Consider the following 23528-nt stretch of genomic DNA (forward strand, 5'->3'; position numbering starts at 1 on the left):
CTGAATAGCTTACCCCATAACCTGGAGATGGATTTACAAGCATCCTGTAATGAGAGCGTCTTATCTGAGAGAGGATTTGGTACCAATTAGTCATTTAACAGATAAGGAAACTGGGACCTTAGGGAAGTTAACTGATTTACTTAGTCTCCTGGCCAGGCAGGTGCATGACCTGGTGTCCTCTGTGCTCTTTGGTGTTACAGCAGAAAACTTTGTGGAGATGTAAGTTAATGCTCGAGATATCTAGAAAGCTGAAATAATTCATGATGGATTTACCCCCACAAAGCAAAAATAAGAGGTATATTTAAATATGTGTGCAAATATTAACTGTACCATTATGACGGTTTATAGGAACACAGAGACTTTACCATCACTGTTGGAAGCTTAAACCTTTGGCATCTTTCCCAAGAAAGACCCAGTGAAATCATACAAGGAAACACCAGGGAGGTTGAAGCTAATGATCCTACTAGAGCCATCTCCAAACAAATGCCAATTTCCAATTGTGAAACAGCTCAAATGAGTATCCAAGTCACTTTGGAAACTATTAAGATGCTTGTGCAGATTACAATTACAAATGCTTATTAAAACAGCATGCCCAAGAAAGCAGAGACGACAAACAACCGCGCACAGAAAGGTCACCGCCTGATGAAATAGTTCCATGAGGCAGCCCAGCACCAGAGTCCTCCCCTGGTTTTCCCTCCTCATCAGAGGCTAAAGAGGTGTGAGTGAGTGCTGGACCCAACTTTCCGTGAGAATTGAAGCCTTCAATTTACAATTCGTTGTTCTAAACATTTTCTTATGCTATCTGGCAGCTTGGACATACAGGCGCATATCTGAGCCGACCTCCTTTGGCTGGGGTTCCCTCGCAGTCAGCTCGGCAACAGAGACTAAATATTTCTGACATTGCTTAAGAAAGGAGTCATTCTAAGTGGGTTTACACTTTGCATTCTTACGGGAGGTCCGGCTTGACGGTACTAGTGCTAAATCCTCCGGGTGGGAGATCGCACATAATTCTTATCCCAGCGTCACGTGGAGAAGGAAACGGGGTTGCCGGACGTGTGTGTTAAGGGCCGGTCGGACACAGATCTCACCAACCCTCAACTTCGGTTCACTTTTATTCTTTCCAGAGTTTTGGTGCAATGCCTCTGGTTCCAGATACGCATTTGAACTTTGGGGGTTTGGTAGATAAAATGCAGAGGTGAGAAATACTGTGAGATGAAACAAATGGAAAATTCTAGGAAACTGTCTTTGCTCGCCAAATAAATAGCAATCTCACTTAATAGCATTCCTTACTGAAACTGACCCCTATAGCACAGCTCATTATTTAGATAAAACACAGGGTTTTCACAAAGTTCTTACATAGATTTTTAATATGCTAGACTTTCTACTTTTAAGCTTTAATAACTAAGATTACTTGTATAATGGGAACAAATTCTAAATGGTCTTTAAAGGGAAAATGAACTTGGATTTCTCAGTTGTGATGAGCTCCAGTTCTATCAGCCACAAAACTCTTTCTCTGTCCACATATGTATAAAATTTATATATTTTATAAATTATGTACATTTTAAATCATAAAATATAATCTATATTAAATATAAATACATAATGTATTTTTTGGTTTAATGTAGTTATTGTTCATTTGCCAATGGAGCTGAAAGAAGCAAACATGCTAATGGTATGAGTTTGGGCAAATTTGGTGCCCTGTTTTCCTCATCTCTATAATGGGGATAATATGATAATGGTATCTGCTTCATAGGGCTGTTGCAAGGATGAAATGAGACAATAAGTGCAAATATTTAGGATAGGGCTTGGCAAATGATCATTATTCAAATAGCAGCTGATACTATACTTATAAAGTATTTATTATTGATATTTTCCCCACCACATTTAGTTTAGTATTTTTAAATGACTAAAATTGTTTTGATGGTTTTCACATACATTGGACACAACTCAGCCACTCCACTGTTTTGTCTGTAGGCAAACACACAAGCATATATACACACATACATATACACACGAATACACACACGCATTCGTGCATACACACACGGCTCAGTTTGCAGACTCACTTACCTGAGTTCTCCTGCCTATAGTTTGAAAGCACTACGTGCAGAGAAGGGGGAGATCTAAATCTGACAGGTCATAGCCTGAGATGAATCAAGACTCCCCATTCCCAGAAGCAGATGGGGTAATAGTCCTAGAACCAATTTTCATCCCTGCAAGTACTCTGATCTCCTTACTTTCCTCTTTGCCCTGTAAGGCTGTGCTGGAATAGTCTGTAAAAGCAGAATTTGGGCAACTAAAATACTTTGAGACAGGGCCCTGATATTGGATTTTGACTTAATAGTATGTAATTTCAACTACAGGCTCATCACACATTTATTTTTAACTAGAACTCAAGAGAATACAGGCCATACCTTAATATATTTTTCCTGTTTGTATGTAGCCAAAATATGCTTTAAAATGTGCCTTCTGATTGTGGTCCCCCACCCCACCCCAAGGAAACAACAGAAGAATAGTATTTTTAAGGCCTTTTTGCTACAGGTCTACAAAATATCCTATTTTAAGAGCCCCTATACATGTAGACTGTAGCCAAAATAAGTAAATAACTTCTAAAAATTCCATTTCGGATTTATCTGTACCCATCATAGCCCTTACCAGTGAAAATCCTAGAAATGTACAGAAATTATCTTTATCAGTGGATTCTTTGGAATGTATCAATTTTAGGCCCCGTATTAGGGCCAGCCAGCTGCATCAAGATAAAAAATAAAAATTTGTAATAAATAGTCTAATTTTCTTTACTTCAAATGACTAGCTTTCACAACTTACTCAAATGCATGTTCTCTTTCTCCTTCTCCTTCTCCCATCCTCTCTCTCTCTTTCTCTCTCTTTCCCTCCTTCTCCCTCCTTCCTATGAAAAGACAGTAGGCAAAACTCCAGAATTGGAGAAAAACAGTAATCTAGTAAGTCAGGTCTACATACAAGTAGTATGCAGAATTAACTGCTTGAAAAAAACACCTTTTCCCCTGAGGTTCTCCAATTGAAGTTTGAACTTTTTCTCACCGATCATACATAATTATTCTATGGAACTTAATCCAATGGGGTTTTAAAGGCATTTCATTTTGAGGAAAAATAATGTCCTGCCTAAACTGGTAAGGCAGCTTTGACTACTGACTTAAAAACACAAGATTGTGTATGTGTTGCTATTTCTTTTAAGCATGATTTATATAACTCCTCGCCTTTAGGTGGGGAGATTCCGTTCCCTTGCTGCCAAAGCACCCCTGAGGTCCGTGTAAGAGGCAAAGGAGCTTTATCTGCATCCGTACCTACGGAAGTGAAGGTCAGCGGGCAGCAGTGTTCACAGCAAGGAATCACTCCTAGAGGCCAGGCTTTGGAGATGCAAAGTTGGGTGAGGTCTAGCGCCCCCTGTCAGAGAGCTTGCTGCCTTTTAGCCAGGGAGGAAACAGACTCTTGGATTAGTAGCTACAGGACAGGGTGACTCTTCCTAGGCGGACATATGAACAGGATACTTGCAAGAGATCAAGAAGTCCCACAAGCTTGCAAGTAGGAGACCAACGAGCACACGTGTCCTTTAAGACGACAATGACAGCAGCACAGTGGGAAGCTCTGGGGTCATGAAGGAAAGTGGCAGGAAGTCCCATGAGAATGGAAGAATGGAAGAATGGAAAGAAACCATGGAAATGAAAGAAAGAGTGGAAAGAAACAATGAAGACCTCCACTGTGGCAGGGGCAGTAAGGAAGAGAAGGACTTGAGCTCAACAGGTGCCTCCAAGGAGAACACGGACATATTAAATGACAGTGAAATACACGTGGGAGGGACAGGAGCGGAGCCATGGATCACTGGCACTTCTCAAGCCTCCATCCGAGCTCTCCTCTCTTCCTGTGCCAATGTCGCATGTAGGCATCTGACAGCCACATGCGCGTCCAATGATCTCCCCTACACAAATGAGTCACAGATTTCTCCAGCTAGCTCGTTGGAATTCCAGAAGCACAGGGTCAACGCACTGCTTGAGATGTCTCCTTAGGTGGATGGGAGGCACCATGGACTCACAAGGCCTGAAATCAACCCACCTCTGGCTCTCTTGGAGGCTTCAATCTTGGCAGACGACACCCCCGTCATGCCAGACACTCATGAGTCACTGCTGAGAAACAGGACGGTTTCCGTCACTCTGAGGATGAATGAACACAATCTTCAATGAGGCCCAGACTGTGCCTTTACACCTTTTCCTGCTCTTTTTGCTACTTGTCCTATACACATTCTGTTGTCAGCCTAACTGTCCCAGAGGAGCACCTCTCCTGACACCCCTAACTAGCTCAGAGACCCATATGTAATTCTCATGGCACGACACGCCCATTTACCCTTTAGCACGGGCGCCATTTTGTATGTATTTTTATGATACCTCATTCGTGCGCTTCTCTCTGACCACGTAAAATCCAGGAGGCAGGGACCAGGTCTGTTTATGCTCACCGCTGAACTCTACCCCTCTAGGGCAAAGCTGGTTCACCTGACATGCCTTACCTGCGGGAAAACAGACCAACCCGGAAAGTCCATGGTTTCTAAGGAGCAAGAGGGAGGTGGATCAAGTCATTGCTCAGAGTTGAGAACGGAGGGTGAATTCAGTCTGGGACAGGTTAGAGACCTCCCCAGATACTCAGGCAGGGGATGGAATATACAAAATAGTTCCGAGGGAAGTTTCGAGAGAAACTACAGAGTCGTTATGCATGAGTCCTTGAAACTTTGCTGTGCTAAGAGTGCAGATACAGAGAAGACTTGCAAGCTCGCCGGCCCCCGGGACCCCCAGAAAAGGCACGTGTGTGACATGGGACAGCAGGGGACAAGGGGTCGTGGGCATGAAGCACAGGGTGTGTGCTCTGTTGTAAGGCATGCACACACGAAGATCAAAACAGAGAATCTTTTCAGCAAGACAAAACACTTGTGTAAATTCCACCCAGCCCTTTTGGAGGGCTGTTTGGTATCTTGGCGGTGAGAGGGGAGGAAAAGGTCACAGATAAAGACCTAGGAATGCAGAGAAGGCAGCAAGGGAGAGGGAAAAACACTGATCACAGAACAGAGCCAGTGGCGTGTGGTCTCTTGGAGGCCAAGAGAGGAAACTTCTTAAAGAGAAAGGGTGAGTCAATGGTATCAACGCCGCTCAGAGCTCAAGAGCAATGAGGTTTACAAGTAGGCCACTGGAGTCGGACCAGTAACCTCAGCCGGGGCAGTTTCATGTGAAACTTAGGCTAAAATTCATGGTTTCCAGCTCCAGAGCCAGGCTGATTTCGGTACTTTTTCTACAAGTCGGGTCAACGCAGAGCCCTGCCCCTGCCCTCAGTTAACTCGGGTTCCCTCCTGCTAAACCCAAGCATCTCACGTTCCCCTTCAATGTTGTTTCAAAATTCCAGATAAAACTTAGAGAATAACTAAAACAAAATCAACGCGAGACTCATTGTGAAAATGCTTCTCATTATCATAATAACCTGGACAGGTAGATGGGGCAGGAATTATCCCCATTTTCTAGATGAGAATACAGAAGCTCAGAGGTCACACAATCATTTTTTTTGCTCCCGTCCCTCCCCCGCCCTGTTCACAGTTAGCCCAAATCTGGACTCCTTCCTGGTTGCAACCCTGGATGGGTCCCTGCTAGTCTGCTTGGTGATATGCTATTAATAGCACCAGCCAAGCACACCCCTACCACCGGAAACACACACATGCACACACACACACAGAGTAAGCCAAGCTGACCGTGGTTGAGAAGTTCAATTTTCCACATGGAAGAAGCCAGGCCACTTGCTGGAACTATGGAGGCTGGGACCTCCTTCAGACCCCAGAAAATAGGCTGCCTGGTTTTTTTCTCATCTGCCTCTACAATCATGTCTTTGATGGAAGCTGGAGCTCCTCTCTAGAGAGAAACCATTTCTTCTGGACAGACTACGTAAGTGCCTGGGAAGCCAGATCTGCTCCAGTCCTCGGCTCTTGGCACCTGTACGTATCGTCGACATGCCCCTGCCAGTGACCTGACCATCCCGGTCTGGCTGGAGATGTGAGGGTCACTGAACACTTGCCAGCACCAAGCTACCTACCTACCTTGTGAGATTTTGCTTGAGAGCCTCAAAATGTAGATTCTGAAGGGATACTGCCACAACAATGTTATTTACCTCTACGCCAATCCCAGTAACAGCAGAAGTGTGTGGTTTTATGTACAAGAGACATGAGCAGTATCCATCGCTTGCTGAGTGAGTAACAACTACGCAAGAAGGAACTGTGAGGGCGGCAACAGGTTGGCTGACATTACTAGACCACATAATAGTGTTATTGCCCAAAATTCAGGACCGAGAGTTTAATAGAGAGAGAGAGACACTCATCCCCTGTCTGCTAAAGCTGACTCAGATGAAACATCGATTTCCTCCATGCAGCCCCCCCCCCGGACCCCTCCACTGCCTGTCGTGTTTGCTGTGTACCATCTGGATCTTCTGGAACCGGCTTCCAAGTCCCCTGTCTCAACTGCTGACACCGCACAATGCTGACCTACAGACTTCCAATTTTCTTTTCTAGCTCCCAATTTTCATTCTTAAGGAAGAGTCAGAACAGTGCCTATTAACATATTTTATCTTCCCTGTACTAGAGGTTTTCATGTTGAAAACTCTAGTTACAGCCTCTGGTTACACGCTGTCTTTTTTAAAAGAATATCTGCTTAACTTTAATCCATTACTTGAATCTGAAATATACTAAACTCGGTTGTTATATGGAGTCACCTGTGGAGAGTTTAATGGAAAAGCAAGGCAGCAAATTAGTGCCATATGATCAGCCTGGGTAATACCAAGTTTGTTTACCCAAGGCCCCTCTGAAGAATGGACTGTATTTTTAAGATATGACTGGTTTTCCATATCTGCACAGAGGCTTGTCGTTCCTTACCGGACATTTAATTTTCCCCGTATTCATTTTCTTCCTTACAGACAGCTCTTTGGCTATTCAGTATGTGCATAATGCAGAGAAAAATAATTATAGGAAAGGGGACACAGAGAATGTCATAATTAAACCATGCATTTGTAAAATACATTCAGTATACCCGAAACATCCTGATTGCTATAATCAGGTAGATTAGGTTTTCAGCAAATACTTTTTTAAACAGAGGTTTATCTGAAGTCAGAAGCAGAGAGGCAGCTCTCAGAATCACCTTATACCACGAAATTAACTAAATTTGCCTCCAATTATTTTTTTTAAATCAGATATAAAGAGAAATCAAAATGTTAAATCAATGGGTCTGTGAAACATCAGGGCATTTTTCACGACCTTCTAGAACAGGTTTAATTTTCTCTCATCTGAACTCACATTAACAAAAGTCTTTGTGTGTCTCAATGGCAAATGCAAAAACTTACTGCCTCAAGATGTGATTTACACTTTTATGTCACAGTTTGGAGATGAGGGTTCAGAGCAAACGCAGTCGCAGGGGTCAATGAAAGTAAAAGATCAATGGAGAGGATGGTGTTACCACAAGCTAAAAAACATTCCCTGTTTTTATAAAGAAAAAAAAAAAAAAAACACTATCTGCCATATATACGAAATGATGATCAAAAGGGATTTAAGCCAATTACTGGGGCGAAAACCCGGAGCTATGAAACAGAGTCAAGGACTGCAAATCCTCTTATTCTCTCTTTTTCTACGCCATGGTTTATATGCAAAATATTTCTCTCTGATCCCTGTCTAACTAATGGGCTCGTTTAGAGTGTGGGTGATTGTGCCGATTTGCTGAATGGTGACCTGCAGAGAATAAGTAAAAGACAAGGAAACCAATCTTACAGAAACAAAAAAAAAAAAAAAAAAAAAATTAACTAGAGAATTAAAGCTTAATATAGCTTTATCCTCTAGAGAGCTCTGCCTGATTGCAGACAGAGCTTAAAACCAGGATTCGGAAGCACAACACACCAGTTCCCTTATGAGAGCTCTGCCCAAGGTATGTTCAATAAATGGAAAACCACCTTTGCTGCCTGCCTTCTGTAATGAGAGAAGACAGGAAGGCAAATACTAGTCTGGGAGCCAGGGAAACGGGTTTTACTCTCCAACTCAGTTACTGGTTTTTAATGAAACAAAATCCGAGTTCTCAGGAGCTGTTTGCCTCAAACACACTCACCCCTCTTTCAACGATGAAAACAATGACCCCTTCCTTCCTTTCCTACAGAAATAAGCATTGAGCAAATTATGCTGTTCCTTTCCCCCACTTTCTGTCTGTCATCAGCAATGCCAGGGGCCCCAAGATGAAATCTGCCTCCTGTTCTGAGGGGACAGCAGGGAATGAGGAGGACAAAGGCAGCCAGTCAGGAGGGAACCTGATTAGAATCTGGGGTGGGGCGGGTGCCCGTGGGGAAGAAATTATAAATGAAATTAAAGTCTTTAAGAAATTCTGCCTCAAACCACTTTCCTCTCCAGTGGTGTTCTCTAAGCCCCATTCCCGTGTAATTCTAGTCCTTTGACAAGGGAAACTGACACTTTTGATCTGGTAATTTAACGGCAATTTATTGTGAAGTGGTAATTTATTAAGTAAGAGTCAAGAGTGGAGAGAGCTCTCATAACCAAGGAGTGTTCCTGACTCAGGTCTTTCTAGACAGAACCCATGGGGCTTGATTTCAGGGATACCCAGAGCCTCACCAGACTTCTTTGAATTCCTGAATTCTTCTGTCCCCACTGTCCCACCCCGCTAACACAATCCATGCAGCAAAACTGGAATTAAGTCTTAAAATGTAGATACCCTGAGGTCATCTTCTGTTGATTTAAATTCATAGTAAGCTATAACTGATTGATCTCTTTCTCTGAAGAGCCCTACAGCACAACAGGAAGCTGGAAAAGCCCTATTACTTCATTTGGCCCCAGGCCAGGTCTTAATCCTAAATTTCTGCAAAGATACTCTTGTTCTGCAATGACTGTGTTGAATGGCCCTTCAGGGTGGGGGCAAAGGTTACCATTATAAGCAGAAAATGTGGGCTTCCAGGAGATGCTCTCTCTCTTCTTGCTAGGATCCTGCATGCTTTCGGTCTGGCATTCATTCCATAAATGAGCTTTATGTTTGTTGAATACAAAAATGCGTGGCCACATCCTGAAGAATAGGTCAATTTTGTGGGGATGAAGACAGCAGTGGTGGGTATAGACCAAAGACCCCGAGAATCAAGCTGTATTTCTTTAGAAGCCACTGTGTCTTGGGCGTCAGGCAATAAATTATCCCGTCTGCCTTCTGTCCACAGATTCCTGTAATCCTTGTAGGGCAGATTTTGCAAAGATCCTCTTTTCCTTTCTTCCCTTCCTTGGTATCACTTCATGACCTGTTCCCCTTCCCCAAAGGGATGAGGTCTTGTTACGGGCTGGTGAGATCCCAGGTGACTCTCAAGGACAGGTGAGTAGAAGGGCTCAGTCTTCCCCTTTAAAAGCAAAGTGTGGCTCTGGTTCTTGCCTCAGTGGGCCCAAGGGAAAGGTGTTCCTGGGTCGGAGACAGTCCAGCCATCCTTCCCTCACTCCTTACATACTTTCTCTTCTTTCCAGGGGCCAAGGCCCAGTACAGCTTAGGCCCGCTGAGCACAGAGCATCTGGAGAAACATATATTCTCTCTTGCTGCCTTCTCTAGTTCAGTTTCCCTACTGCTGTCCAGGCTGCCTTGGCTCTTAAAGGTCTAAAACTCATTAGAGCATATATAGTCTTTTGGCTAACCTAAGAGTCAGCAAACTATGGCCCGTGTGCCAATCCAGTCCACTGCGTGTTTTGTAGAGTTTTATTGGAATCCTGCCATGCCCGCCCATTCATTTGTCTATTGTCTCTGGCGGCTGCTACCACGGCAGAGTTGAGTCGTTGTGACAGAGACCATACGGCTCATCAACAAAGCCAAAAATAAGTTACTAACTGGCCCTTTATGGAAAAAGTTTGCCAACCCTTGGTTTAAACCACTGTAAAATGGAGCTGAAATATTCAGTATTTGGTTACCTGTGGCTGAAACATTCCTGACAAACAGACTGAGGTTTCAACGTGAGACTGAGCAGAAGTTATTTGGGACCATCTAGATTAGATTTGGGGGCGAAAATGGATATTCTGCGTCGTCTGGCCCAACTCAATGGATTGATACATATTGGGGTTTTGAGACAATGCTACATTTAATTACAAACTATTATTTTCCTTCAATTTGTCCTTGTTTTTCTCAGGCCATGAGGGTCTGGATCTGACAGAACTGGCAGAATGGGAGGCTAAGTATTATAGAATGTTCCAGCATCCCCCCTACAAAAAGAATCCCAAACAAATGGTTTTCAGAATCTTCAGCTGAGAGAATGATGGGACGCATCTTGGTCCCAGTCTCCTCAGTCCCTCTGGAAACTTATACATGAAAGGTAGCCATGGTCAGTCTCAGGACCCAAATATTCTTGGGTTCCCTCCCCATAATGCCATCGAATGGCACCCAATCTTAGTCTCCGTCTCTATGTAAAAGAACTACATTGGTTATGTCACTCAAATGTGCACATTTCATAAATACCCAGCACAGTAGGCCTTCTGAGAGGGACGTGATTTCTGCCTTCATGGAAGTTACTCTACAACCCAAAGGAACAGATAAGAAAATACAAACAAACACACATTCCATTCTGCACAGCAAAGGAAACCATCAACAAAATGAAGGGCAACCTACCAAATGAGAGAAAATATCTGCAAAGGATGTATTTGATAAAGGGTTCGTATCCAAAATATACAAAGAACTCATACAACTCAATAGTAAAACACCCAAATCACCCAATTTAAAAATGGGCAGAGTATCTGAATAGATATTTTTTCCAAGGAAGACACACACATGGCCCACAAGTACACGAAGAGGTATTTAACACCACTAACCATCAGGGAAATGTAAATCAAAACCATAACAATATCACCTCGCGGCTGTCAGAATGGTCATTATCAAAAGGACAGGAAATGACAAGCGTTGGTGAGGACATGGAGAAAAGGATACCCTTGTGCACAGTTGGTGGGAACGTAAATCGATACAACCATAGTGGAAAACATTAGGAAGGTTCTTTTAAAAGTTAAAAATAGGGGCGCCTGGGTGGCTCAGTTGTTAAGCATCTGGCTTTGGCTCAGGTTGTGATCCCAGGGTCCTGGGATTGAGCCCCGCATCGGGCTCCTTGCTGCTCGGGAAACCCGTTCTCCCTCTTCCCCTCCCCCTGCTGGTGTTCTCTCTCTCTCACTGACTCTCTCTCTGTCAAAAAAATAAAAAATCTTAAAAAAAAAAAAAAAAGTTAAAAATAGACTGTAAAAATAGAAAAATAAAAAATACAACCCAACAATTCCACTTCTGGGTACTTCTCCAAAGAAAATGACAACACTGATTTGGAAAGATATTTGCACCCCCGTGTTCACCGAGGCATTATTTACAATGGCTAAAATGTAGAAACAACCCAAGTGTCCTATCGACAGATGAATGGATAAAGAAGATGTGTGATGTACACACACGTGCGTGCACACACACACACACACACCATATAGACACAAAACGGAAACAGAATCGATTATACCTCAGCCATAAAAAAGAATGAAATCCTGCCATTTGTGACAACATGGATGGACCCCCCGAGGGCATTATGCTAAGTGAACTAAGTCAGACAAAGAAAGACACAAGAGCTCACTTATATGTAGATTTTTTAAAAAAACAAACAGGGGCCCTCGGGTGGCTCAGTTGGTTGAGCAACTGCGTTCAGCTCAGGTCGTGATCCCGAACTTGCAGGATCTCGTCCCGCCTCGGGGCTCCCAGCTCCTTGGGGAGTCTGCTTCTCCCACCGACCTTCTCCTCTCTCATGCTCTCTCACTCATTCTCCCTCAAATAAATAAATAAAATCTTTTTAAAAAAATAAATAAAAATAAAAAAATAAAAAAAACAAACAAATGAGAAAAAGCACCAAACCCAACTCATAAATACAGAGAACAGACCTATGGTTGCCAGAGGTGGGGGGAAGGGGTGCTGAGGGGGGATGGGAATGGGAGAAATGGGTGAAAGGGTTCAAAAGGGACAAACTTCCCGCTATGAGACACAGAAGTCCCAGGGATGGAATGTAGGGCACGGACACTACAGTTAATAATTCTGTACCGCATACTTGGAAGTCGCTAAGAGAGTAGACCTTCAAAGTTGTCATCACAGGGAAAAACGATCCTATAAATGGGAACACGCTGATGGATGGCTGTGAACTAGGCTTACGGTGGCGATCACTCCACAAGGCACACAAACACTGGACCATGTCCTGCATTAATTATACCCACTTTCCAACAGTCATTTAAACTGCATCCCCGCAGCGTCAGAACTAAACGTCGAGGGAGCTCTGGAGAGGCAAGTGGCCAATCTGAACAGGGTTATCAGGCCAAGTTACACTCAGGAGCTCGGGTTAGAACAAACCTTCTGAACACCTGTGTTTCCTGGGGAAGAAGGCAAGAGCAGGGGAGCTCGCCGGCACTCGAGACCGGTTGTGACGGTCCAAACGATGCTAAATGACAGCAGGAAAGAAAGGTCACGTGCGGAGTCTCAGAAGGAGCACTAAGTGCACCACGTGTAAATAGCAACCTTGAACGAGGGCAGTGTTTTTTCCAGTTTACAAAAATCTTTCACTTACCCACCAGGAAACATGATAAAATATATAAAGCTGCCGTTTCCACAGGCCTGTGACAATTTTTTTCTGGCTTAGACATTTGTGTCTCTATAAGAATGAAAAACTAGGGCAATGAAAAACAAAACTGGAGTTCCTAAGCCATCGTTACCTGATGCACCTGCAACCTGGAAAGATTGCCATATCCAGCCCCGCAGGACTGTTCTCTGATGGCTAATGTCAGTACGTGTCAGCAAAGCTCATCCCTGGAACAGGTGATTTACATCAGAGCCCTGGTTTGGAGACAGAATATCTGAAAACAGGTTTGTGGTTGAGGCCATCAACTCTACAGAGGGATTGGGAATAAAACAGCCTTGAAAGAAAATGAGGATCAATAGAAAGAGAATTGCTTTGCCGCGAGAAAAACTAGACAGTGCAGGAGAAGGATGCCTATGACAGCTCGGGGGTGAATCCTGTGGGAGGGGGCCTCTTTGTTCTACCGCACATTGATCATATAATTTTATAGCTGCGGGTCCTTAGATATAATCTGGTTCACTTTCCCATTTGACATTCCTTTGGAGGAATGTACGCACGTCCATGCAAATACCGGCTCCGCCAAGAGCTCTCTCTGCTGATACAAAGGATGCCAGTGGATGGGCAGATGAACCTTCCCGTCTTCTGGGAGTTCTCCGTTCCGCTAACGGAACTGAGATGTACATAAATGTCGCGGGAGAGAAAATGTGTACTTGCATTTGAGGATCTAAAGTTTCGATTCAGTGCTATGATTACTAAGGGGAAGAAAAATCTTCCTGTTGAGAAGAGAGTGGGGGTGGGGTGGGGGGGTTGGGGTGGCAGTGGGAAGGCGCAGAGAGGAGTTTAGTGAGAATTCTCAGCTGAAACTGGAAAGTATCCAACCTGGGACAGGACTAGGCAGGGCAGGAGACACAGTAGGGAACACAACAGACAGCCCATGTCTGTGAATAATATGGTGTTGGAGGGGGTGGAATTTTTTTTTTTTTAACTGGCTTGAAGAAAGGAGAGTGATCAGCGGATCTCTCAAGGTACCCTCTCTCTCACTGAATCAAAGAGGGGAGGCAAGGTTAAGCAGGGGCTTTGCATGAGAATGGATGGGAAACCTGTACCCTGAGCCTCCTCCTTAAGCATCCTCTACAGCTGTGATTCCAGGATTCTGACCCTTTGAGCCTGAACACATGTGTGGGAGTGTAGGCAGGTAAGTAGCACATTCTGCTTTCTCTTCCCAAATGTTGGAGTAAAAGTGGCATGTGATCCTTCTCTATTTGGGGAAAACAGGACCTTTGAGAGATGTTACCTGATCACAGGAGGAGTTTTTTCCTTTGTTCCTCTTTTATTTTTTTTTTAAAGATTTATTTATTTACTTTAGAGAGAGGTGGGGAGGAATAGAAGGAGAGGCAGAGAGAATCTCAAGCAGATGCCATGCTGAGCGTGGAGACTTATACGGGCCTCGAACTCACCACCCTTGAGATCGCAACCTGAGCTGAAACCAAGAGTTGAACGCCCAACTGACTGGGCCACCCAGGCACCTCCACTGTGTTTCTCCTAACAGGAGATTCAAATGATCTGGATTTGTTGGTTTTCTACTTGATAATTTGCTAGTTCAGCCCACAAGTGAAACAGACCCACCCAGGATGGGGGGCCGGAGAACAGACTTCACCTGAGCATTTCTCTACTGACGCTTTGTGTCAGTGGAGTGGAGACAATTCATGAGGGGATTTTTGTTTTGTTTTTCAATGCTGGAATGAGACAAAAATGTGATGTCAGCAGCATCCAAACCACAGATAACAGGATTTCTCTACTTTACATTTTGATGTGATTTTATAATAACCTTTGTCATTATTAGTTATGTCATGGGCTACATTAGTCATGCTTTGTGAAAAAATAGATTGTTCTCCAATATAATAAATTATTTAAAAGGCCCAGGTCTTGTATTCACTTTTCATAAACACATAATTCATTCTACCTTGAGAATTATTACTGGATGTTCTATTTTTGTAGCCTACATCCCCCTGCTCTGAATTTTTTTTTTTTTTTTTTTTTTAAGTACCCAGCAGTAACTGGGTCACAATTCTTCAGACTTCCCTGAGGGAAAAGGAAGAATGATGTGGTACACATTTTTCCCATCTGAGACATAGTTAAGTTAAGGCAACATGCTTCATCAAGTTACCAATGTACCCAAAAAAGGTGCTATGTCAGGACAGTATATGACATCATCTCCTAAGTGCTCTGGCTCTTCAAAGTTGAGTTAGCCAAACCCAAGTCAACTTTGTGGCCAGAGGGAGCAATAGCACCACCACCTACGTCATAGGGCTGTTGCAAAGATCCAATGAGCTTTTAAATATAAAGCACTTAGCATAACGCCTGGCACAGAGAAAGCACGAGTAATTCTCATGCACCCTCCAAGAGGGCTGATCCCTGATCTACAGAAGGCCAGCCTACCCTCAGCGGACACCCACAGAGCTTCGCCATAGCCTCTCCCCACTCCAGGCATCTCCAAGAGGTCACGTCACGGGAGCTGACGAGTATCTCCACATGGCCTTCATTCAAAATTACAGAGCATGTTTTCCTCTGTGAATGTGGAATTCATCTTGGGAGATTTATCAGGCATGTGAAAGGGGAGTGTCTCCTAGATGAACTAGAGCAAAAACAATGAGAAAGAAAGAAACGAGGCCAAGCAGTTACTTAAAACATGTCAGGATCTGGGCTATTTTTTTCCATCAACATGTGCTGTTCTCATCAATGGGAGTTTCTCACACACTCCGAAGGGGAAAAGGCAAAAGTGTATCTTGTTGTACTGTTATGACTCATCCAAACATTTAAGGGATATGATAACCCCTAAACTTCCTCCAGACTATAATCGCATCTTTGTGAGGTCACATGCTCGTGACCTAAGACATCTCTGACCTTTGAAATATCACTAAGCCTCCTTTAAATTTTTTTCCCCCAATAATGAGGCAAGTTTATAATATGCACTTTGTCCTATGAGATTTGAAAACATCTGTCAAGGCCATTTCTATTTTCTTGTGAGTCAAAGCATTAGCCTAAATAATAAATGAGAGGTGGACTATGGCCAATGGGCCAAATCCAGGCCACTGTCTGTTTTTGTAAATAAAGTTTTATTTATCACAGCGGAGCTCGGTCATGTGCATAGGGTTACTTTCACTGCCATCTTGACAGAGTTGAGTAGTTAAGTTACAGCAGAGGTTGTGTGGCCCCCCAAACCTGAAGTATTTACTCTCTTTGCCAATCCCTGATCTAGATCATTCTCTTGTGTAGAAAGAATAAATTCTGCTTGAATAATAGGTACCTATTTGATTCCCAGAGAATTTAGAAACGTTCCATGTTATCAAATCCACTCACTTTGTGGATTAGAGCAGGAATGAGAACCTGAGGGTGAAATTATTCAACTGGGAGCCAGGAGTCATTCATTCATTCCACATCACACAGCCCCACCACTGTGATAAATACTGGCATTTGGGTGTGAACAAAACACATAAAGCCTCTGGCCTCACGGAATGTAAAATTGATCAGGGGGAGACAAACACTGACCACTTCATTCTTTCTTCATTAACTCATGCGTTATCTGATATGTGTCAGGAAATATCTTGGGCACTGGTATACTCCAGTTATCACACAAACCATATATTCTAATGGGGGAAGATTGGGAACGAGTAAGTACGTATGGAAATAGCAGGTGTTGGTAAGTGCTACCAAGAGAATATTAGTTGAACTATATGAAATTAAGATTTTTATCGGCCCCAAATGGCTACATATGGCAATTTTATATAGTTCCATCTATCAGGAAGAAATGCTAGCAAGTGACTTTGGGCAACTTGAAATTAGGGCGGTCAGAGAAGGCTTCTCGGAGGAGGAGGCACTTGAGCTAAGAGTTTCATGACAGGCGGCCTCTGGCCGGGCAAACAGCTCAGGAGAAGATTTCCAGGCCAGGAAAAAGAGTTGCTGATGCAAATATCCTAAGGCCAAATTAAGCTTGGCTTGTCTGAGGAAGAGAAAGCAGACCAGAGAGGTTGGAGGAAGTCGAGCTGTGGGAAAGAGGCAGGAGGTAGGTGGGAGAGGGAGTGGAGGGCTAGGTCAGACGCTGTCTCGTAGGTCAGGATGAGGACACCGGCTTTTATGTGACGAGTAAAGGGGAAGCTTTTAAATAGCAAAGTTACATGATCTGATTTATGGCTTTCGAAGTGTTCTCCTTCCTCTCGTGTGGAAAACAGACTTACAAGAGCATGAATGGAAGCCGAGAAACGTGCTGGGAGGTAGTGCGGGGTTCTGAGCAAAACAAAACCACAGCGAGGGCAATGGAGGAAAGCGGCGAGTCCGTGTCTGGGAGCAGAAATCAACCAGAGCTGGGGATCGTGAGGATGGAATTAAGAGGGAGGATGAGGGATGGCGAGGATGCGCAGCTTTCTGATTTGAGTACCTGGCTGGACAGCCCTGGGATTCATAAGCCTGTGAGTACCGGAAAAGAGCCAGGTCTTGGGGGAGATTATAGGCACAGTTTGCAACCTTGAGTCGTCTTTGGGACATACAGCTGCCTATGCCGGGGAGACGTCTGGGAGCTCTGAGCGCTGGCCTGGGCTGAGTGTCTTAAATCGGGGGAGGAGGGATGGGGAAAGGGAAGTGAAGGTGCCCCTCGGAAGATAGGGGAGTGGAGACAACTTGTTCCACTGATGAGTTCTTTGACCTCATTTATCACTTCATCTTCTGGGCTCAACTCCCTCATCTCTAAATGGGAGAGTTAAACCAGATTTGGTATATTCTAGACTCTTGCACAGAAGTGACACAGGGGCTGGGCTGGGGCACAGGGAGAGCCCGGGTATTCGAAGCTCCGTCCAGTTAATTCCCCTCAACGGTCAACGTCTTTCCCTCAAGAAGTATCAGTGAATATTAAATCTCGTATCAATCATATGGCCAGGACTGTTCCTTTCATTGTCACTTCCTTTTTCCTCCTCTGTGTGCTGTGAATATTTTTTCTTGATTGAGAGGATTTTGATTCTCTGAGTGACGCTTTTGTGTTTATGCATTCTTGATGGTCAAGAAGGGAATCTTCCTGTTGAAAATGATTGGCGTGTGTTTTGGTGGAAGTGATGCCTTTTGAAGTAGACACTATTGAGAACAGCCAACACCACCCTTCCCAACCTTGATTTTTCCATTTGACAAAAAGGACCAAAGATGGAAGTCCATCGAATATGCAGTTCTTGAGAAAGGTTTATGACCGAACTTGGGGGCCCACCACCAGGTCTTGTGCTGAAACACTGAAATGTGATGTAAGCAGACTTAACAATCATGCATTGCGATCACTTTCCAGGAGCAAGAGGTGCGGCCGAACTCTAGGTGCATGGCCTGGAGCAAACGCCTGAAAATACTCCAGATTACACGAGTCTGAAAGCCTGTCCCCTAGCATATACCAAGCATTCTGCTTATCTGTTAGTCAGACAAGGACAGCAATGGTGCTCCCTTTCTGTACCGAAATGGGCGCTCTCACATCTGGATTTCTCTAGCACAACCCTGTACATTAGCACACACCTCTTCATTCTCCTGCTAGATTATCCCATTTATAAGGTCATGTTATATCGTGGCTCCTCCCACATATGCTAAGCAGCCACTTACTGCTGGCCAGCAAATGGTTCAATGAATCAGCAATTAGCCAAAAGGATGCCTCACAACTATGGAATACACAACTATGGAATTTAAAATGCAATCCATAAACACTAGTCCCTTTATAATTCCTTACCCCAGGAAAGGATTAAACACAGTTAAAAGCTGATGGAATAATGCTTGCCAAGAAGAGGTGTGGACAGAATGAACTTGGACTACCCCAAGAGGTCAGTGTAAAAATGATGCCCTTTCTCAGGCCTTGTCGGTCTAAGTCTGTGAAGCTCTACTCATGCTAGGCATAAAATCAAGTTCAGTATGTTAGGCACACATTGAGGGGAAAGAAAACATTATCACTGAGTTTTTAATGGGCTAAGACTCAGAATATTATTAAAAAGGCCTTTGGAGGGCTGCATTGCCACAATTTATAACCGTGGTCACACACATTCCTGAGATAGAATTCACCTTATCCACTTGTACAATAATGTTAATAAGTTATTCATCCAAAACAATGTTTTTAAAAGCACTCTTAAGACATATTTCAACTTTAAAAGTAGGTTACTAATCCAGTTAAAGAAAAAGGACAATAAAATTTATTTTAATAGCTACATCAAAAGAACATTTACAGAGGTACTTTGCCATCTCTCCATTAAAATTAATTTTAAACCGACAAGCAGAAGAAAGTATCACAGACAAACCTGTAAAAACATTCATGCCCTTTCATCTAGAAATCCTGGGAACATTTAATGAAAGCAAAAAGCTATATGCACGGATCCTTCAGTAACCTTTCTAAAATGTCACCTACTTCGGGAACCCTTTACTGATGCTCCGAATGGACAGTCTGCCTCCTCTGGAACCCCAGTGATCCCTTGTACCTTTCCTGTAGCATTTTACCTGGTCTCACCTGCTTCTGAACAATGGAATTCTTCCTTTAGGGGACTCTAAATACCTCAACAGGTACATGAACAATAAATACTACATCTCAATATGTTGTCCTTTAGTACGAAAATAAAAAACATCCTGCCCTTTTCTTACTCTTCAAAAAAGTTAAATACTATCAACATATCACTAATAGTTTAAGCATCCCTTTTCAAAAGAGTTGTTTCCAAATAAATAAATGAGTTGAAAAGCCTACTTCGCTCACACACACACACACACACACACACATACTTTTACATATATATACTGAACTATCAGCACAAAGATGTTCATTGTGTTGTTGTTCATACAAATCAAAGACTGGAAACAATCTAAATCTTCAACGGAAAAAGTAAGTAATTTAGTAAAATGAGGTATATCAACATCATGGCGCCTTTTTTAGTTACTGAAATTATGGTTACGAAGAGTAGACAGAAACTTGGAAATACGTTTGATAGTTAACTAGAGAAAGCAGATTTTAAAATAGCACGGACTATATGACGTACCTATATAGCGTGAAGTTCTCAAAAACAAGATGTACGAATCTTAAATAAGGAAAATAAACTGAAGACGGGCCCTTTTTTCTTTTATTTGCTCTATTCCGGTATGTTGTTGCTTTTAAAAATAAAATGAGACAAACACTAAGGGAGTACTCTTAAGAGGCAAATAAGTAATAGCTAATTAGTACAAGATAAATGTCAGGAAAAAGAGGTCCCAGGAAGGTACACAGTTCTCTTCCTTCTTTGGGTCTTGGTTTAGTTCCAATGGAGCCATGTTTTTTTTTGGGGGGGTGGGGGGGAGGCATTTGGGACAGCATGACATCATGTAGAACGACTTTTGATAAAAATCCCTCAATTTAACACTTTCCTATTTCAAAAATTGACCCAAATGTTTTTTGTTGTTGTTGTTGTTGTTTTTGTTTGGTTTGGTTTGGTTTTCTGGGAAACAGCATTTGGTGTTCGGTGAAACCTGGGATTTAGCATGAACCCTACCAAGGGGTCAACTCAAACCCAAGTTGGGGTGATGCATGAACCCCGCCCTTGCGCTGTCCTTGCATTCTCACTTTCCTGGGCCTCTGAGAGATGAAGAGGTCGGAGTTCACCTTTTTAGGGTCAGTCGGAGAAGACATCAGATCAATTGTACTCATTCAGTTTTAGGGTCTGCTGAGCCTTTCCCAGGGTTGGCTCTGCCAAGGTAGACCCCGGCAAGGGGAGGAGGGCCAGTGAGAGCACGAAGGAACCCACGTCTCCCCAGACTCCCGCAGCAGGGACACCGTTTTCTGGAAGAAGTCCCCGCAGCGAGGGGCACAGCCCGGCTCCCGGCAGAGCGCCCCGGGGACGCAGGCGCGAGCGTGGGCGCGGGGTCCGCGGGGGAGCCGGGGCCGGCCCCCCAACTTCGCGAGCCCGGGCCCCGCCCCGACGCCCGCACCCCGCCTTGCGGACGAGGCCTCCCCGCGCCTCCGGGGCGCCCGGGGCTGGGCGCACGGGGCACAGCCCGTCCCGCCGCCGGCCCCGCGCGGACGGCTCGGAGCGCACGGGCTCCCCCGCGGGCGGGGACGCACGGGGCGGCGAGCGGGGCCGGCCGGGGAGAGAAAGAAAAGCAGGCCTACCTTCAAACTTTCCAGGCTCTGAGTGGCTCCGAGTCGGAGATTGGGGACACCATGGTCTAGGGGCGGGAGGCGAGCGCAGGCCCCGGGGCGGGGAGCGGGGCGAGGGGGCTCGCGGCGGGCCGGGCGGGCGGCGGGCGGCGGGGGCAGCCGGCTGTGCGCACCGCCCCGGGCCGGTGAGCGCGGGCGCGTCCCGGCCGCTCTCCACCCCCACGGCCACCCCGCGCTGGGTCCCTCCCAGGCCGGGCTCAGTTCTCCGCACCACCTTCTCAAGCCCCTGTCATCTGCTCCGACTGATCAAATTTGACCTTTTTGTAGCCCACTTTATTCCAAGCACAGCTCTCGGTTAAATCTCTCTTTATTAACACCGTCCTCCTTGGCTTTTCTTTTGGAACAAACACAGATCAAGCCCGAAGCCTCCAGACTTCACCGGCAATCATTTACAGATTACGGCGAGCTGCAGGCAGCCGCCTCCTCTGGGGCACTCCTCCTGCCTCGCAGATTTTTGCTTTCACATTCCTGTCGGAAGACTGGTTAGTTTCCTTCTTCCTCGTGAGTGTGTGTGTGTGTGTGTGTGTGTGTGTATGAGTGTGTGAGTGTGTGTGTGTGTGTGTGTGCGCGCGCGCGCGGCTTGGGTTCTGGGACACAAGCATCCGTCTCAGAGCTTCCCTCGGAGGCTGAACTACATGACTGCTAGGATTTGTTTTTTCAAAAAATAATTTGGAATCGAGCTGTTAACACGCTAGAATTTACTGTGTGTTTGCAGGCGGTGACTCTGCTACACCGGGATTTTTTTTTCCCCCTTCTCCTTTCTTGTGTTTGTAAATAGCATGAAGGAGGGGACGGAGAGTCTCTCTGAACATGAACCGAAAAGGGTGTGTGCTTTTCTCCCTCAATTTGTGCATCTTTTGTCCTTTCTTTAAAGCTGAACATCTTTTCAACGATCATTTGAAACTGTGCATAGCAGATGTTAGAAAAATGTATATATATGTATGTATGTATCAAGAACTAGATTATTTTCTCTAGCATCTTCCGTTCTGCCTCGGCTGATGTGGTTCCTTTGTGAGTGTCCAGATTCCTTATTTTCATAAAGCACTGCATCTTCAGCGTGGCTTTCTGTTTCACCTCGTTCTAGCTGAGAAGTTGCAGCTGAAGTTCTTCTCCTGTCCTGACAGGGCTCTGGAGATAAAAGACCTTGAAATCTCGCAGTACAGTGGGCTCCAGGCAGAAAGTGTCTCAGGTCACCAAGATTCCCATCATAGCTGTGGGTCACGTGAGCTTTACTTGATATCCTCTCGCTGTCCATCACATTTCTCTTTTTCTTACACTTATTTTAAAAGGAATTTTCAGGGTCATTACCATAAATGGAAAATCAACTTCACCGGGCTAATAAAACAATGGACCCAGAAACATAAACCAGCTAAAGGCACTGATGATCTAGGGCTATTTTTTTTTTTCCCCCTCTTGGTTGAAAAGAGAGTTTAGCCAATGTTAGGGGGTGTTAAGAAGACACTTACACCAAGGAGGGACTTGCCCAGCAAGGAAAAATGAAGATTTACTTATTTTAGCGGGGGGAGGGGCAGAAGGAGACAGAAACTCCACCCTGAGCTTGCAGCCAGAGTGGGGGGGGGGGGGGTTTCCATCCCAGGACCCTGAGATCATAACCTGAGCTGAAACCAAGAGTCAGATGCCTAAAACATAGCTCCCCCCCCAGCCACCCCAGGAAAAGTAGATTTAAAGGGAACATGATATGATTCAAATTTTGTGATGACCTTACTCCTTAAAATCATCAGCCAGGAGGAAGGGTTCCTGTCTTGCTTTTAGGCAGAACCTACCAAGAAAGAAGATTTCTCTTCTTTCTGGAGTCTCCACAGGGAGAGATGTGGTGACAGCTATTGGAAGCAGGCTGCTTTTATTATCAGGGAGTTCTTCCAGTCAACTCCAAATGCCCCTCACAGCATTTTAAATCTGTTTCCCATCCCCCTTTTCTCGGAGGACTCCATCCTTAAAATATGCAGCAAACGCTCAGCCAACATATGCTTGTTCTTCTACAAATATACTTTCCTTAATGGCTGGAAATGACTCTCTTCAGAAGTACAATCCCCTTTATACTGAAATTAAAAAGAAGTTTATGCCTTTTACCCAAACCATTGCCTCCTTGGGGCTTCATGCTTCTTCCTGGGCTGTATTATTGTCTCCCTGGGGATCCTGGGCCACACTGTAATAATGTGTAAACATGTACATAACACTTCTAATCCCCAAGGATGTCACCAAATGGGGGTGATAATAATAGCATTTGTGCAGAGTGGACCTCCAAAGGGTTTCCAATGCTTAGATAATTAGTAAAACGTTTCTCCCTTTAGAAAGTTAGCAAGAGGGACGCCTGGGTGGCTCAGTTGGTTGGACGACTGCCTTCGGCTCAGGGCGTGATCCTGGAGTCCCAGGATCAAGTCCCACATCAGGCTCCCAGCTCCATGGGGAGTCTGCTTCGCTCTCTGACCTTCTCCTCGCTCATGCTCTCTCTCACTGTCTCTCTATCTCAAATAAATAAATAAAATCTTTAAAAAAAAAAAAAAAAGAAAGTTAGCAAGAGAAAACCAAAGATGATAAGGAAATAGTTTCTGGGACTGTAGTGACATACACCATCCTTATAGCATGAACCCCTCGCCCACACCCTTGAATTCAGATCTGGGGAAAGAAAGGGAAGGAATCCTTAACTCTTGGGGTTCAGGGTTAATGGGTGAAAGGG

General features: G+C 44.5%; 1 protein-coding gene across 2 annotated transcripts in view; it reads right to left on the reverse strand.

The window, feature by feature from the left end:
- CELF2 (CUGBP Elav-like family member 2) overlaps positions 1–23528 on the reverse strand; it is an 810060-nt gene that overhangs the window by 485643 nt on the left and 300889 nt on the right. The window contains exon 1 of one of the 2 annotated variants that reach the window (XM_044227898.1): positions 20783–20830. The exons of the other annotated variant lie outside the window; for it this stretch is intronic. The gene's annotated coding sequence lies outside the window, so the exon portion shown is untranslated. Of the gene's footprint in view, positions 1–20782; positions 20831–23528 lie in introns of those variants that run through there. 2 annotated transcript variants of the gene reach the window in all.

The sequence above is a fragment of the Neovison vison genome, chromosome 12 (genome assembly GCF_020171115.1).
Source record: "Neovison vison isolate M4711 chromosome 12, ASM_NN_V1, whole genome shotgun sequence".
Lineage (NCBI taxonomy): Eukaryota > Metazoa > Chordata > Mammalia > Carnivora > Mustelidae > Neogale > Neogale vison.